Below are 15,054 nucleotides of genomic sequence, written 5' to 3' on the forward strand. Positions count from 1 at the left end.
TTTGATACATATTTTTATCGTATGAAATAAATGTATAATGAGCAGTGAATATAAAGAAATTGATACATATATAAAATGTATCAATAAAGTTATATCAATATTACACGGATTGTTTTTCACAGGTTATAATGTATCAATGAATGCACATACAAAATGTATCATTGAATTAACTAAATTTTATATGTATCAATTGAAACTGTAATAAATGACGATGAATCCATCAAAAAAATGTACCATGAAGGAAAGAGATATAACATAAGTTTACAACTAAGATGTATCAATGGTGGACTATTAAAATGTATCAAAAAATTTACTACTCTTCATATGTATCAATCAGAAAAATAAAGATTATAGTACCTGATTTGAGGGAGAATTATGGATCTCCCCGCATTCATACTAGTCTGCCGTTTGCAAGTCTGGGGTTTGAATTTTTTAAGCATAATCTTCTCGAATCTTTTTCATTTCTTTAGGGGTCATTCCAATGTTTTGAACTATTTTCTATAAAATCATCAGAGTGAGATCAAAAATATCCGAAACAAAATCCATAACATTATCAAATGTAGAAAGAACAATATTAATTATTAATTTGGATAATATCTAAACTGAATGAGGGTGAATCTTCATTAACCATAACATCACAAGAAGATTTGTTTTGAAATTAAAAAAGAAAACTAAACAATGAAATCGAATGTAATTGAATGTGGACAGTTGTTTGTGGCTACAGTAATAGCGATGGAAATTTCAATAGGATATTTTTGGGGTGAAAATTTTTACAAAATTAAAAAAAGTGATTTTGGGGCGTTAATGGTGGAGTTAAAAGTGGGTGAGAAAATCTACCTATATGTATCAAGAGCGAAATAGAAAAAATGGGATAATAAGTAAATTTTTAAAAGGTAAGGAATTTTATGTATTAATGACTTTTAAATTTGTGATTTTGTTTAATTTATTTATTATTTTACCCCAAGTTGTCAGATGGCTCTCTTCTCTCTCGGTGCATTTTAGCTTAAAGTGCACCAACCATGAGTAAACGGCTCGACGGCTATCTCAAAAGGTAAAAGTAGTGCAGGAAACATAACCAATACAAGAGGCGAGATGAAAAGGTCATAAATCAGTAGTGGGAATTCCAATTTAAACTCGATCTAGTGCAATTGTTCATAAATCAGTAGTGGGAGTTCCAATTTAAACTTGATCTAGTGCAATTGCAGAAAAACAATTGCATAATAGAATCCCTAAATTTGGACTCAGAGGAGTCTACTAATGGAATTGTTCATCAATTGATCTGCTTATCCTAAGTACTTGATAGCGTTCACCCGCTAATCCATCCTCGGGTAGTTGTATCCTCATGCGATGCAGGAACAAGCAATTCTACTGCTCCTATTTAGTGCTCAGATTTCAGGACCAGCTCAGTCGGATTGAAGTGGTAAGTTTTCATATTCCGAAGATCTCCATTTTATGTTCATCGATGTTTTTACATACTTTGGATTATATATGGATATTGGTTTTGGCTATGGTTGGGAGCATGTCCCAACCGAATGTTGGTTTTCTTTTGGTTAGAGTCTTTGTGGAACTACTATGGGTTGGCATGGGCGGAATCGGTATGGGTGTCAGACTTAGCATTTGCATTGGCATTGGGCTTGATACTGTTTAGTAGAATTGTTGGTTGTTCCATCCTTTGATGTTATGTTATGGAACTTGATTTGGTTATTGTTTTGATTTTGGCTTATGGTATTGGTTTTGTTATGGTTATTGGTTGGGTTTGGGATGGTTGGACTCGGTTGGTTGGTCTCGGTGATAGACCTATCCCAGTGTCTGAATTTGGATAATTACACGCTATCTTGTTATATGTTCGAAATTCATCTAACTCAAGGTGTGCGTTTGGACAGTTGGATTGGGTATTGGGGATGGTCCCCAGTCCCGGTTGGACTTAGGATGCCCATTACGACAAGGCCCCCGATTAAGTCGGGTTAGTTTAGGAGGATGCAACTAATTGGGTCACACCTTTGAGACCTGGGAAGAATTTACAACCCAGAGCAAACAAATATACAGTGCTAATACCTTTCAGTCCTGCAAGAAATAGAAAATAATAAAGTTGTTCATGTATCCATTGGTAAGAGTGGAAGTAATTTCATTCCTAGTCATAGGAATGGATAGTATTATTAGTTGGAATGTCATGGATCTTAATAGCCCCAACAAGCAGAAGGAGATCAAGGTCCTTTGCAATGAGGAAAAAGTAGGAATAATTAATTTGTTAGAAATCAAAATAAAGTCTGAAAGGAATTATTGTTTTGTTAGAAACAAAAATAAAGTCTTAGAAACAAAAATAAAGTCTGAGAGGATGGATATTGTGACATTAAAATGTTTGGGTTGGCCTTATGTTACTAATTTCGGAACACAATTATAATGGTAGAATCTTGATCACTTGGAGACCAAACTTCTACCATTTAGTTCCAATAAATAAGACTGCATAATCAATTACTTGTACTGTCAAGAATATTTTGCTTCAGTTATTATTTATATTTACTTATGTCTATTCTTTCAACACTGGAGATAAAAGGAAGAGCGTATGGGAGTACTTTAAAGAGGTGCATGGAAGAATTAGTCAGCCTTGGATACTTTTAAGTGACTTTAATTTTGTATTGCATGATGGTGATCGAATTAGATCCCTTGACATAGATAGAGGTTACTGATTTTGCAACATATATTGGAGGTTGTGTTTTGATAAAATTACCTTATTAGGTTAACAAGTACACTTGGAATGACGAAAGTGTTGATGCAAGAGTATTTTCAAAAATTGATTTGAGTATTCATAAATTAGAAGTGGTTGGATACTATGCCTGCAGGTAAGGTTGTCTTCTTACCTAAATGTATTAGCTATCATTATCCAAGGTGAAGCTTGTTAAGAAAAGAGTAAGATGAAGAAAAGCATTTAAATATTATAATATACGGGGTGAATACCCTCTCTTTATGAATACAGTGAGATATAGTTGGATAGTGCCTATACAAAGATGCAAAAATATTTCAAGTAGTTCAAGAATATAAATAGTTGAAGGCTCAATTAAAGTTGTTAAACAGGTCTTACACCAGGATCACCGTTATTGAGGTAGAGGGGGGATAAGAAAGCTCTCAACCAGGCTCAAATTAACTTGTAATCTAATCTATCTATCTTGGCTAACCAACAAGTAGAAAAGGAGTTATATATGTAGTTCAAGTAGACCTCCTGCTTAGTTGAAATGTATTTACAGCAACTCAACATAGCAACGTGGTTGAAATTAAAAGATGATAACACTATATACTTTTACTCTTTTATAAAACACAAAAGGTTGAAGCAGGGTATTACACAGCTAAAAAAAGGCAAGGAAGTTTGAAACATGATCCAGATAAAATCGTAAGTAACTTTATGTAATATTATGAGGATATACTAGGTAGGAAGGAACCTGTGAGGGTAAAGGCAAGCTCTAATTTTCTTGGTAATGGGGAAGACTTAATTGTGGAGCAACAACTGAAGTTGATCACACCATTTACTGTAAAAGATGTGAAGGTTGTCTTATTCTTAATCGATAGTAACAAAGGTCTAGGACCAGATGGGTATAGCGTTGGTTTTTTCAAAGTTGCATAGAATGTAGTTGGACGAGATGTAACTGTGGCTATCTTAGAAAAGGAGTTATATATGTAGTTCAAGTAGACCTCCTGCTTAGTTGAAATGTATTTACAGCAACTCAACATAGCAACGTGGTTGAAATTAAAAGATGATAACACTATATACTTTTACTCTTTTATAAAACACAAAAGGTTGAAGCAGGGTATTACACAGCTAAAAAAAGGCAAGGAAGTTTGAAACATGATCCAGATAAAATCGTAAGTAACTTTATGTAATATTATGAGGATATACTAGGTAGGAAGGAACCTGTGAGGGTAAAGGCAAGCTCTAATTTTCTTGGTAATGGGGAAGACTTAATTGTGGAGCAACAACTGAAGTTGATCACACCATTTACTGTAAAAGATGTGAAGGTTGTCTTATTCTTAATCGATAGTAACAAAGGTCTAGGACCAGATGGGTATAGCGTTGGTTTTTTCAAAGTTGCATAGAATGTAGTTGGACGAGATGTAACTGTGGCTATCTTAGAGTTTTTCCAAAATGGTAAACTATTCAAACAACTAAATTTTACAAATATTTCTCTTATTCCTAAGGTTACAGATCTAAGTTATCAATTCAATATTGACTCCACCCGACCCAAGGCCTTGTCGTAATGGGCATCCCAAGTCCGACCGAGACCCGAGACCACCCACATTACCCAACCCAAATGAAACACCTTGGGTTCTGACTCGTAAAAATTTCCTAGAATTTTCGTTCTCCAGACCCTACGACTCATGGGTACGAGCCGTATGCTGAGGTACGGGAGGTATAGTCCTGTCATATACTGACCAGTGTTGGTTGGGATGGTTTTGGTCACTGGAATGGGTACTACTTAGTGGTACAAGTCGTATGGTTAGCTACAAATCATAGGGTTTCTTTACTTAATCTTAGAATTGGTCACTTAGGTTGGATCTGAGTACGAGTGGCTCACTAGGAGCCGTGAGCTTGGGTACGAGTCATATCTATGACTCGTATGGTGTTTAGTGTTCAATCCTCTAAGGATTTCATTCTGTAAAGGATACGGATGGAGGGTACCGGTCATATGTTGTGGTTAGGAATTGGTTGGATGAGTCGTATACTGGATAGTATTTGATCCAAGGGTTGAGGTTTGGATACGTAAGACTCGTATGGTAAGGTGTATCCCTGTGACGGGTTTTTAAGAAATTTAAGTGGGGGTATTCTAGATATTTTCTTACATACCCTAATTAGGACACACAACTTTTAATACACTTAGGAGGTTATTTACCCTATTATTCTATTCATTAACACTTAGAAACTATTTCAAAACACTCCACAATTCTCTCAAGAGCTTTTGGGGAAAGAAGGCTAGGGTTTCATCTTGAGGATTTATTTGGGCTTGTCTTAGGGATTTCTTTCCGTCAATTCTTCAGTGTAAGGCATGAGTTTCTTCCCTTATTGTAATTTCAACTAAAGGCATGATTTATATGATTGATTTTATAGTTTTACTATTTCATGATTATGATTTTCAAATATGATTTGGGGGTTTTGGTTATAAATGATTGGTAATGGTTTCCCATGGTTATTGTAACGCCCCAAAACTGGTCCCGAGATGTCCACGGTGCTCAAGACTATGAGTAGCCTTAAGTTAACTTTGTCTGCCTTCTACTAAGTTTGAATCTCATACTAATAGAAATATAAACATCAAAATCATACTGAATGCGAAAAACTTTTAGAATAGAATATCTGAAAAATACTAGTCTCAAGGGTCTGATGAAACAATACTGAAAATTTGTATCAAAACTAGCAGTCTGACAAGCCTCTACTACTAACAACTAAAGAGTCACTAGGACAAACCCCCAGCTGACTCGAACTGTCTGAAAATACTGAATCATCTAAACTAATAAGTTGAAAATCTAAATAACTAAGTCCTCGAAATATGAGGACTCACCAAGCTCGAACTATGAGAACTCACCAACTATCGGGATGTAGATGGAGATGCTCTAAATTACTCATGCTGCTGGAACTGAGTACCTGAACCTACATTATGAGACAATGTAACACATAGATGTATATGTGGATCAGTACTTTGAAGATGAACTAAGTATATGGAGGTGAAATGCATACGTAAAACATAATATCATTCATCCTCATAGTTTGTAAAAAAATTCATGCTAAATGTAAATGACTCACATAAGACATACTTCACATATTCTCTAAACCTCTATAAACAATAACATTCTTGCACTATTCTTAAGAATATACACACCAATTTTCAACTAACCATGACATGTATCAAAGACTTTTCCTCAATCTTACTTCATATTTTAGCCTTAGATAGAAAAGCATAAGTAACCTTTCTTAATGAGGGTCATCAACTCCCTCTCATCTAAACCATTACTTATCCATTATCATCACCACTATCTTAACGTAGGAAGAGGTCATGAAGGGCTAAGACATAAGGAGACCTGAAGGACGAAAGAATATCAAAGGAATGGATTCATTAAAGAGATCTAAACAGAGGACATACATGATATAAACTGGAATTCACTAGGACCATGAATTTCTGATAACTGATCATACTCTGAAACATGGGTTCATACTTATCATAAGCTATTTAACATAAGGCTGGAGTTTATAGATTCATCAGGGATAACTCGAATCACAGAGTGAAGCTATTACTTTCTTGCTAGAAGCTGAGAATGAACTTGAGTACGCATGAAGTGTATAAGCATTGGTATTTAGAATGGATCCATCACGCAAGACATGGATTGGGTGTGATAATGACTAAAATCCAAGGAATACTCTAGAGTAAGAAGGGATCACTATCTCATCACAACTTTTATTGACATGTATCATAATCTAATTCTCAAAACTTGATTTGGTTCTGCACTCTACCATCTCCCCCTTAGGTCAAAGCTGATATCCTAAGCTTATGGGTCTACTCCATATCCTCGAGACTTAAGCCATAATATCTTCATTCTAATGTCTACACATGAATGCTAAACTCACAAGAATAAACTATATTTCGAACTTACTGACTTCATTGTTGAACAACCCCTTCATATATCATCCTTAAATTTCTAGCTTCAATAATCATCATCAAAGACATACACTCTCATTTGCAATCATATCTACCTCACTAAACACATAATCATAGCCTACCAAGATCACGCCTCTATACTTATATTTTTCCCGAATTGTAAGAATCAAAATCATACTTAAAAGACTCAACACCATCTATCCAAAACTCCTCAACTTAGCTATTAAGAACACTATGTACTATATAACTAGCCTTCTTCCACTTAGCAACTCAAGGGTACTACTAGCCACACACGACACTTAATAACCATAGAAAATAATACAACTCCATATTACCTTGGGAACACCTCTACACCATACCTACAACATCATACTTAATCTAAAATAAGTAAAACTTAAATTCTTGCATTCACTGTTTTAGCCTATTGGTTCACCTCCATATAACTAGCATCACTAACCAAGCAACCATTACATCTACCTTGATGATCATCCACTATTCAATCTTAGTGTCTAGTGCTAGGCATGATTAACAACCCAACCTCACATACTATTCTCACTAAGCTATAAAATAAGACATCAAGAAATACTAGTCCACTAGAACCTCATAACAACAATAATCGTTCGTAATCACATGGTGTAACTTATTAAAATCCATTAGCACATCATCTTTCTACATATTATGACTATTTACTCATATATACAACTATATTACATTCATATCTCTTAAAAAATGAAAAAATCTTCTTTTTCATAGCAACGTTGGGAAGACTATGTTAACAATACTCAACCACCAAATACTTCATAAATATACTATACTTTTCTAACACAACAAATAACATCAATAAATCGATTCATACTTCGATCAAACAATAATTCACCTTAACTAATAACTCGTTCTCTACTTTCCACTAAACTAACACACAAAGACATATCACCATAACGCAAAATCTATAGCATACATAAGTTTATTTCTATACTTTCTATTAATCATCATTCCCACTTTTTTGTCACTGCACTTCTAAACCTATACTTCCAACTATAAGAAGATTCTACTACTTACAAATCATAACACTAAAGTTCATACTATCCCCCGAATGCTAACTCTATTTGATAATCTAGGTTCATACTATCTCCTCTCATGAGAAAAACCACTATGTGTATTGAAGAAATAACGAGGAATATGAATACATATTATTACTCTATCTAAATTGAAAAACTCATAAGGATAAGAACATAACTTTCAACTTGAGGAACTTATAACACACTAATGAGCTCTTCTCAAGACCCTGGTGTGAATTCTATAATTTTTTATAGTAAATCTGAGAGCATCATCTAGGGAGGAATTAGAACTTGCTAATCATGTTATCTCAAAAATATAACATAGATAAAGAAGTATGGATTAACACATGAATTGACAGAAGTTTCTAAAGGAACAATTTTACAGCATGATCTAGAGTATGAAAGAAGAGAAACTTCACTTAAATGCCCTGTAGCCTCTTAAAGAAAAGTACGTTTCTGTACTATTCCACCAAACTCTACTAGACACGGCTTTATAGATGCCCTAGGATACTTAAACTCTGTTGTCTGATACCAAGTTTGTAATGACCCGAGACTATCCCCAAGTCATCTATGGTACTTAGGACCACAAATGATCACAAGCAAACCCATGCTACAGGAAAAACTCTTGAGAAATTGAAATAATTACATCAATTTGAAAGAATAATGCGGAAGATAAATCTTTTCTGAATAAAATTAATACAAAACTATATTGAAATGATTGCAACTCTAATTATAAAAAACAAGATTGGAATCAAATACGTCAACTTTTACTGACAGTCTATGAAGCCTCTACTAATATTGACTATATATAGTCAGGACATGACCCCCAACTATCCAAATCAATACAACTGACTAAAGAAATTAAAATTCTACTCGAACAATGACTGACTCAAATCGTTGAAGCAAAAGGGCTTATCATCTACTGACTGGAAGCTGTAGCAGATCTGATAATGATAATGTACTACATCTATTACCTAAATTATTAAACAATGTAGCACATAGACGTATATATGAATCAGTACTTTTGTAATGTACAGAGCATGTGGGGGGTGAATGCATAAGTAAAAACTATAACAAATTTTGTATGTAACTTATAAAGAATACATGCTAAGTGTAATGACTCACATTGGCTTGAATAACTGAAAGATGAAAATCATGAATCATTAATAATAAAGCATACTTTATAAATCTTGTGAGTCATAACACGTAGTTTTAAAAGTTGTACTTTTACTCTTTCTATTAGTGAAATAAGTAGGACTGAAGTCAAGTCTATTTTCAAATCATGCAGGCTAAGTATAAAAGGACTCGTCTTTATCATCTATAAACTAAAAGCTAAAAATCTCATAGCTAATGTCTTATGTAAAACAATATCTAAGTAAAATTATGAGCCTTTACACTTAATTTCTAAAAGTTATTCTGTTATTCTATTTTTAGGACTTAGGGAGGTTCTTCTAACCAACATACACCATTCATGGTTTCCAACATCTAGTTCCTTTAATGGAAAAACCTCATATTGGTGAGAGGTATCATACTCTTGCCAAGGAGTATAACCTGAGCTGAGTGATCACAATTTGTATCAGCATCCATATAAATGGGAATAATCCAAATAATTTAAACCTATGTTGGCTCATAGTTCTAGGGCATGTGAACTAATACACATACCCAACTCGATGCTAAATACTACTCCCTTACTTATATGCTCATTTTGTAGGAAATCCACCTTAAAATAGCATAAGGGTTCTATAATGAAAACTATTTATGCATCTATCTGTTTTAAATTGTAATCAAAACTAAATATGTGGATTCCATATCTTAGATAAGGATCAAAACATCAAATATTGCTTAAAATTTGAATACATGCTTATCAAAGAATGCTTAAACATCATCTTTCTTAAAATATCAAGGCTTAAGCCCAGGGCTTATAACCCATGCTTGAAAATCAAGTCAAATCACAACAAACTTCATGCTCAACAATAATAATCTTGAAATACTTTAAAAATTCTAGTCAAGATAATGAAATTCAATTCTCAATAAGTGAAATCAAGTCTCACCCATAAACATGTGAAAGTAGATATGCAATTCAACACTTAAATCACTTATAACTTAATAAACTTCAAGTAGTGATAATTGGGTATGAACCCTAAATGAAATTCTAGTAAATTAAACTTTTAAAACTAGTTTTGGGTACAAGCATAAAATAAGTATGCTTGTTCATAACCCCACATACCTTAATGATGACTAAATTGTGAAAAGATTGGACCTTTAAGCTTGATTATGCAAACCCTAGTTATTTTTATCCTCTTATGTTTTAGACGATGAACTGATGATATTAATAAGTTTAAAATGTGTTTAGGATCTATTAATCTCATGTAGTTATGATTAGGGACATTTATGAGGTGTCAAATGACTTAGTTTCCCATGAAATAACTCAAAAATGGAGTGTCTACGCCGCTTGGCCATAGGGTTTGCGACACACAACCCATGGAAAACCTTAAGATTTATGTCGCACAACCTATGGAAAACCTTAAGGTTTGTGATGCACACCATATGTAAAACCCATTCCTTTGAATGTTTGCGATTGTTAGGTAACGCACACCCCTTGCAAAGCCAAAACTTTTTGCTCGAATATCGGATTAAGGTAAAATTGAGATCATTGGAAAGCTAATTCAACTATCTACAATTTGGTGGGTCTTAATATATCAAATTCCATATATACATAAAGTTATACTCGTTCAAATATGACCCTTGAGAAATCAAATGCCAAAAATTGGTCAAATCAAAGGTTCTTAGCTCACTTTGCTCTAAGTGATACTTATGAACATCTTTCCCACCTCATAATATTTATTCTTGCTAGGTTAATGATCATGAAACATGGATTCAAGTATGAATCATGGTACTAGAGATTACACTCGTAGGAATAAATATTTTATTTCTAGCTTAAAAACGTACGGGGTGTTACAATGGAGTATTACATTATCATTTGGTCCAAGTTAAAGATTCTAAATTAGAAGGTTCTTATTTGTCTTTGATACCTGTGGTTATGAGTATCTAGAGGTTTTTCCAGATAATCTTCCTTGTATTCCTTCAGATAGAGAAATAGAGTTTAGTATTGATTTTCTTCTAGACACTCGTCCAATTTCTATTCCTCCATATAGAATGGCTCAAGCTGAGTTAAGGGAACTAAAGAAGAAACTTAAGGATTTTATATGAAAGAGATTTATTCATCTTAGTATTTCTCTATGGGGTACACCGGTGTTATTTGTACACAAGAATGATGGTTTCCTTCGGATGTACATTGACTAAAGGTAGTTAAACAAGGTGACAGTCAAGAACAAGCATTCTCCTACTCAAATAGAGGACTTATTTGACCAGTTACAAGGTGCCAAGTTCTTTTCCAAGATAGATTTTCAGTCTGGGTACCATCAGCTTAAGATTAGGGAAGTGGATATCCCTAAAATAGCTTTTCATACTCAGTATAGGCATTTTGAGTTCTTGGTAATGTCATTTGGGTTGACCAATGCTCCATCAGTATTTATGGACATGATGTACAGATTTTTTAGGTAGTATTTGGATCTCCTCTTCATTGTTTTTATTGATTATATTTTGGTTTATTCGAATAGTGAGGTGGATCATGCTAATCACCTCTGTGTGGTATTGTAGACCTTAAAAGAACAATAGTTGTATACTAGTTCTCTAAGTGAGAGTTTTGGTTGAACATTGTGACTTTTTTGGGTTATATAATTTCTAGTGAAGGGATCATAGAGGATCCTCAAAAGGTTGCTGCAGTGAAAAGATGGCCTAGGCCCGTGACTCCATCCGATATTTGGAGCTTCTTGGGCTTACCCATGTATTATAGGCTGTTTGTAGAAAGCTTTTATTTGATAGTTACTCCTTTTACTAAGTTGACTTAGATAAGGTTAATTTTTCTTGGTCGGATGCTTGTGAAGGGAGTTTTGAGAAGTTGAAAGATAAGTTGACTTTGGCTCCAATCCTGACTTTATCGAAGGGCAATGATAAGTTTGTAATTTATTTGATGCTTCTCAGGTAGGGCTTGGTTATATTTTGATGCAGCATGGGAAGGTGATTGTCTATGCTTCCAGTCAATTGAAGGTACATGAGAGAAATTATCTTACCCATCATTTTGAACTGTTAGCGATTGTCTTTGCTTTGAAAATACGGCGACATTATTTGTATGGTGTTCACATGGATATCTTTTCTGATCACAAGAGTCTTCAGTACGTGTTCACTCAGAAGAGCTTAATATCAGGAAGAGGATATACCTTGAGCTTCTCAAGGATTATGATATGAGTCTTCACTACCACCCAGGTAAGGCTAGTGTGGTTGTTGATGCTCTTAGTAGGTTATCCATGGAGATTTTAGATCATGCACAGGAGAGAAAGCTAGAATTAGTAAAGGATATTCACCGCTTAGCTAATCGTAGAGTTCGTCTTTTGGACTCTAAAGATGGTAGTATGATAGTACAATAGGTGGCTCTATCATCTCTTCGTGCAGAGATTAATGAGAAGTGTTGGATTATGTCTTGGTGAAAATCAAGAGTGTTGTTGGTGGGCAAAAGGTAGTGGTGTTTGAGATCATTGGTTATGGTACTTTACGGTATCAAAAGAGGCTATGTGTTCCTAAAGTCGACAGGTTACGGTAAAGGGTTTTAGTTGAGGTGCATGAGTCATGCTATGTTGTTCATCCCATCTCAACTAAGATGTATCTTGATCTCAAGGAGATCTATTGGTGGAATGGCATGAAGAGAGATGTGGTTGATTTCATAGCTAAGTGTATAGTGTATCAACAAGTTAAGGTTGAGAACATAAGGCCAGGAGGGTTGTATCAAGAAATTGATTTTCCTAAATGGAAGTGCGGAGTGATCAATTTGGACTTCATTACCGGTCTTCCTCAGTCGTGGAATCAATATGATTGGATTTGGGTCATCATAGATAGGATGACAATGTCTATTCACTTCTTGCCTGTGCAGATTACCTTTTTTATGAAGGATTATGCGAGGCTATATCTTCAGATTTTTTATCCGAAGCTTAATCTGTTGCAACATATGGTAAAGCTGTTGCATCAGATTATTAATCTATTGCATCAAAATTATAATCTGATGGTTCTTCTGGTGCATCAGATGATTGATCTGTTGCATCATATGATAAATCTATTGCATCACATGATTAATATGTTGCACCAGATGGGTAATTTATCAGAGAAAACAGTAGCACGATTTTGTTAAACATAAAACAGCAATTTCACCATTTTTACCAAGAACAAGAATAGAACAAATCAAACCAAATTGTCCTTTTGTTTTTATAAATACAAACAATAAAAATCAAACTTCAAAAAAATACAACAAACAACAAAATATCATAATTCACTTCGAAAAGAGAAAAGAAGAAATACTAAAAATTAGGGTTTTATTCAGACCGTATTTCAAATTAGTGCAACAAATATTGAAATTGTTAACCAATACTGTAAGAGAAGCTGGCTCAAGTTCCTCGTTTTCTTCCAAACTAAAAAGGCCATAAATTTTTACCTGTGAAAGAAGAAAAGAACCGATGAAGAATTCGATGATGTTGTGGCCGGAGAGCAAGGCTGTCACGTCGATTGAAGTTGAAAAGGAACTCGAAGCCCAACTATTTGTAGTAGGATGTTGAAGTCACCGAGGATTGAATGAGAATTTTTCAGAATAGTTGGGGCGGGATGGATGAAGTGGAAACTCGCGTCGGGGGTGCTGTGTGATAAGAAGGTGTCGCCCAAGCTTAAAGGCAAATTCTACAAGGTGGTAGTCCATCCGGCCTTGCTGTATGGAGCAGAGTGTTGGCCAGTTAAGAACTCCCACATCCAAAAAATGAAGGTGGCAGAAATGCGGATGTTGCGCTGGATGTGTGGACTGACTAGAGGGGATAGAGTTCGGAATGAGACTATCCGGGAGAAGGTTGGTGTGACTTCAGTGGAGTGCAAGATGCGGGAAGCACGATTGAGATGGTTCAGACACGTGAAGAGGAGGGGCATAGATGCCCCAGTCCGTAGGTGTGAGAGGCTAGCATTGGATGGTTTTAGGCGGGGTAGGGGTAGGCCGAAGAAGTACTGGGGTGAGGTGATTAGGCGAGACATGGAACAGTTACAGCTCACCGAGGACATGACCCTAGATAGGAAGGTCTGGAAGACGCGAATTACGGCAGAGGATTAGGGCCAGTTTGGGTCGCTAGTGTAGGGATTACTTGGTGGGGGTTTTATTCCTGTTATGATTCCGTGTTCCGTGTTACATGTTTTATTACGAATCTGTGTGCTTTCCTCTGCTTCCCTCTGTTTTATATTACTTATGGGTGCCGTATTTATGTTATGTAATCTGCTTCTGTGCTTTACTATGTGTTTGTGTGGTATCTCGTGCCTTGAGCCGGGGGTCTTTCGAAAACAACCTTTCTACTTCATCAGAGGTAGAGGTATGGACTGCGTACATCTTACCCACCCCTCCAGACCCCACTAGGTGGGAATACACTGGGTTTGTTGTTATTGTTGTTAAGTTGGTTGGGAAAGAGTTGAGAGAAGCTGTCGAGAGAGGGATGAGAGACAGGTTGATTGAATTGAAGAGGAGAACTCAAAGCCCAACTATTTGTCATCAGGGGTTGAAGGGAGAAATTTTGCAGAACTGTGATTGGGAGAGGGTTGAGAGAAGCTGTCGAGAGAGAGTGGTTGATTTAGATTGAAGAGGGTGTAGGTTGGGTTAATTTGTATTTTTGAAAAGATTAAAAAGTTTTGAAAATATTAATCAAGTCCACAATTAACTTGATCAAGTTTCCTAATAATATTTGACCCTATCTGTTGGTCAATGTCACTAATTCTTCATTCAAGACTTAAAAGACACCTATTCTTCAATTTTCTCAAGTATGTTGATACTAATTTTAGTTTCCTCACCAAATTCTACTGAAAATTTGAAGAGCCTATTAAAACTATATGGTAGTATCTGTTCTATATATCATATCCAAAGAAATTTTTAATCCATAACAAATCATTTAATTCACTACTAAAAAAATCAAAAAAGAAAACCGATCACACCATTTGGTCGAAAAAAATCAACCACAAGTGGTCGGTTTTTTATTTTTAATTTTTTTTTTACAAAAAACAACCACACGTGGTCGCTTTTATATTTTAAAATTTTAAAATAATCATTTCAATAATTTTTATATTAATTATTATTTCTTTTACAAATAAAAAATTAAAAAAAAAATAAAACCGACCACTTGTGGTGGGTTTTCTTTAAAAAAAAATAATTAAAAAATATTTTTAAAAACCGACCACTTGTGGTCGATTTTTAAAAGAAAATTTTAATTAATTTTTTTAATAAACAGACC

This window comes from Capsicum annuum, chromosome 1, assembly GCF_002878395.1.
Source record: "Capsicum annuum cultivar UCD-10X-F1 chromosome 1, UCD10Xv1.1, whole genome shotgun sequence".
NCBI classification, from domain to species: Eukaryota; Viridiplantae; Streptophyta; class Magnoliopsida; order Solanales; family Solanaceae; genus Capsicum; species Capsicum annuum.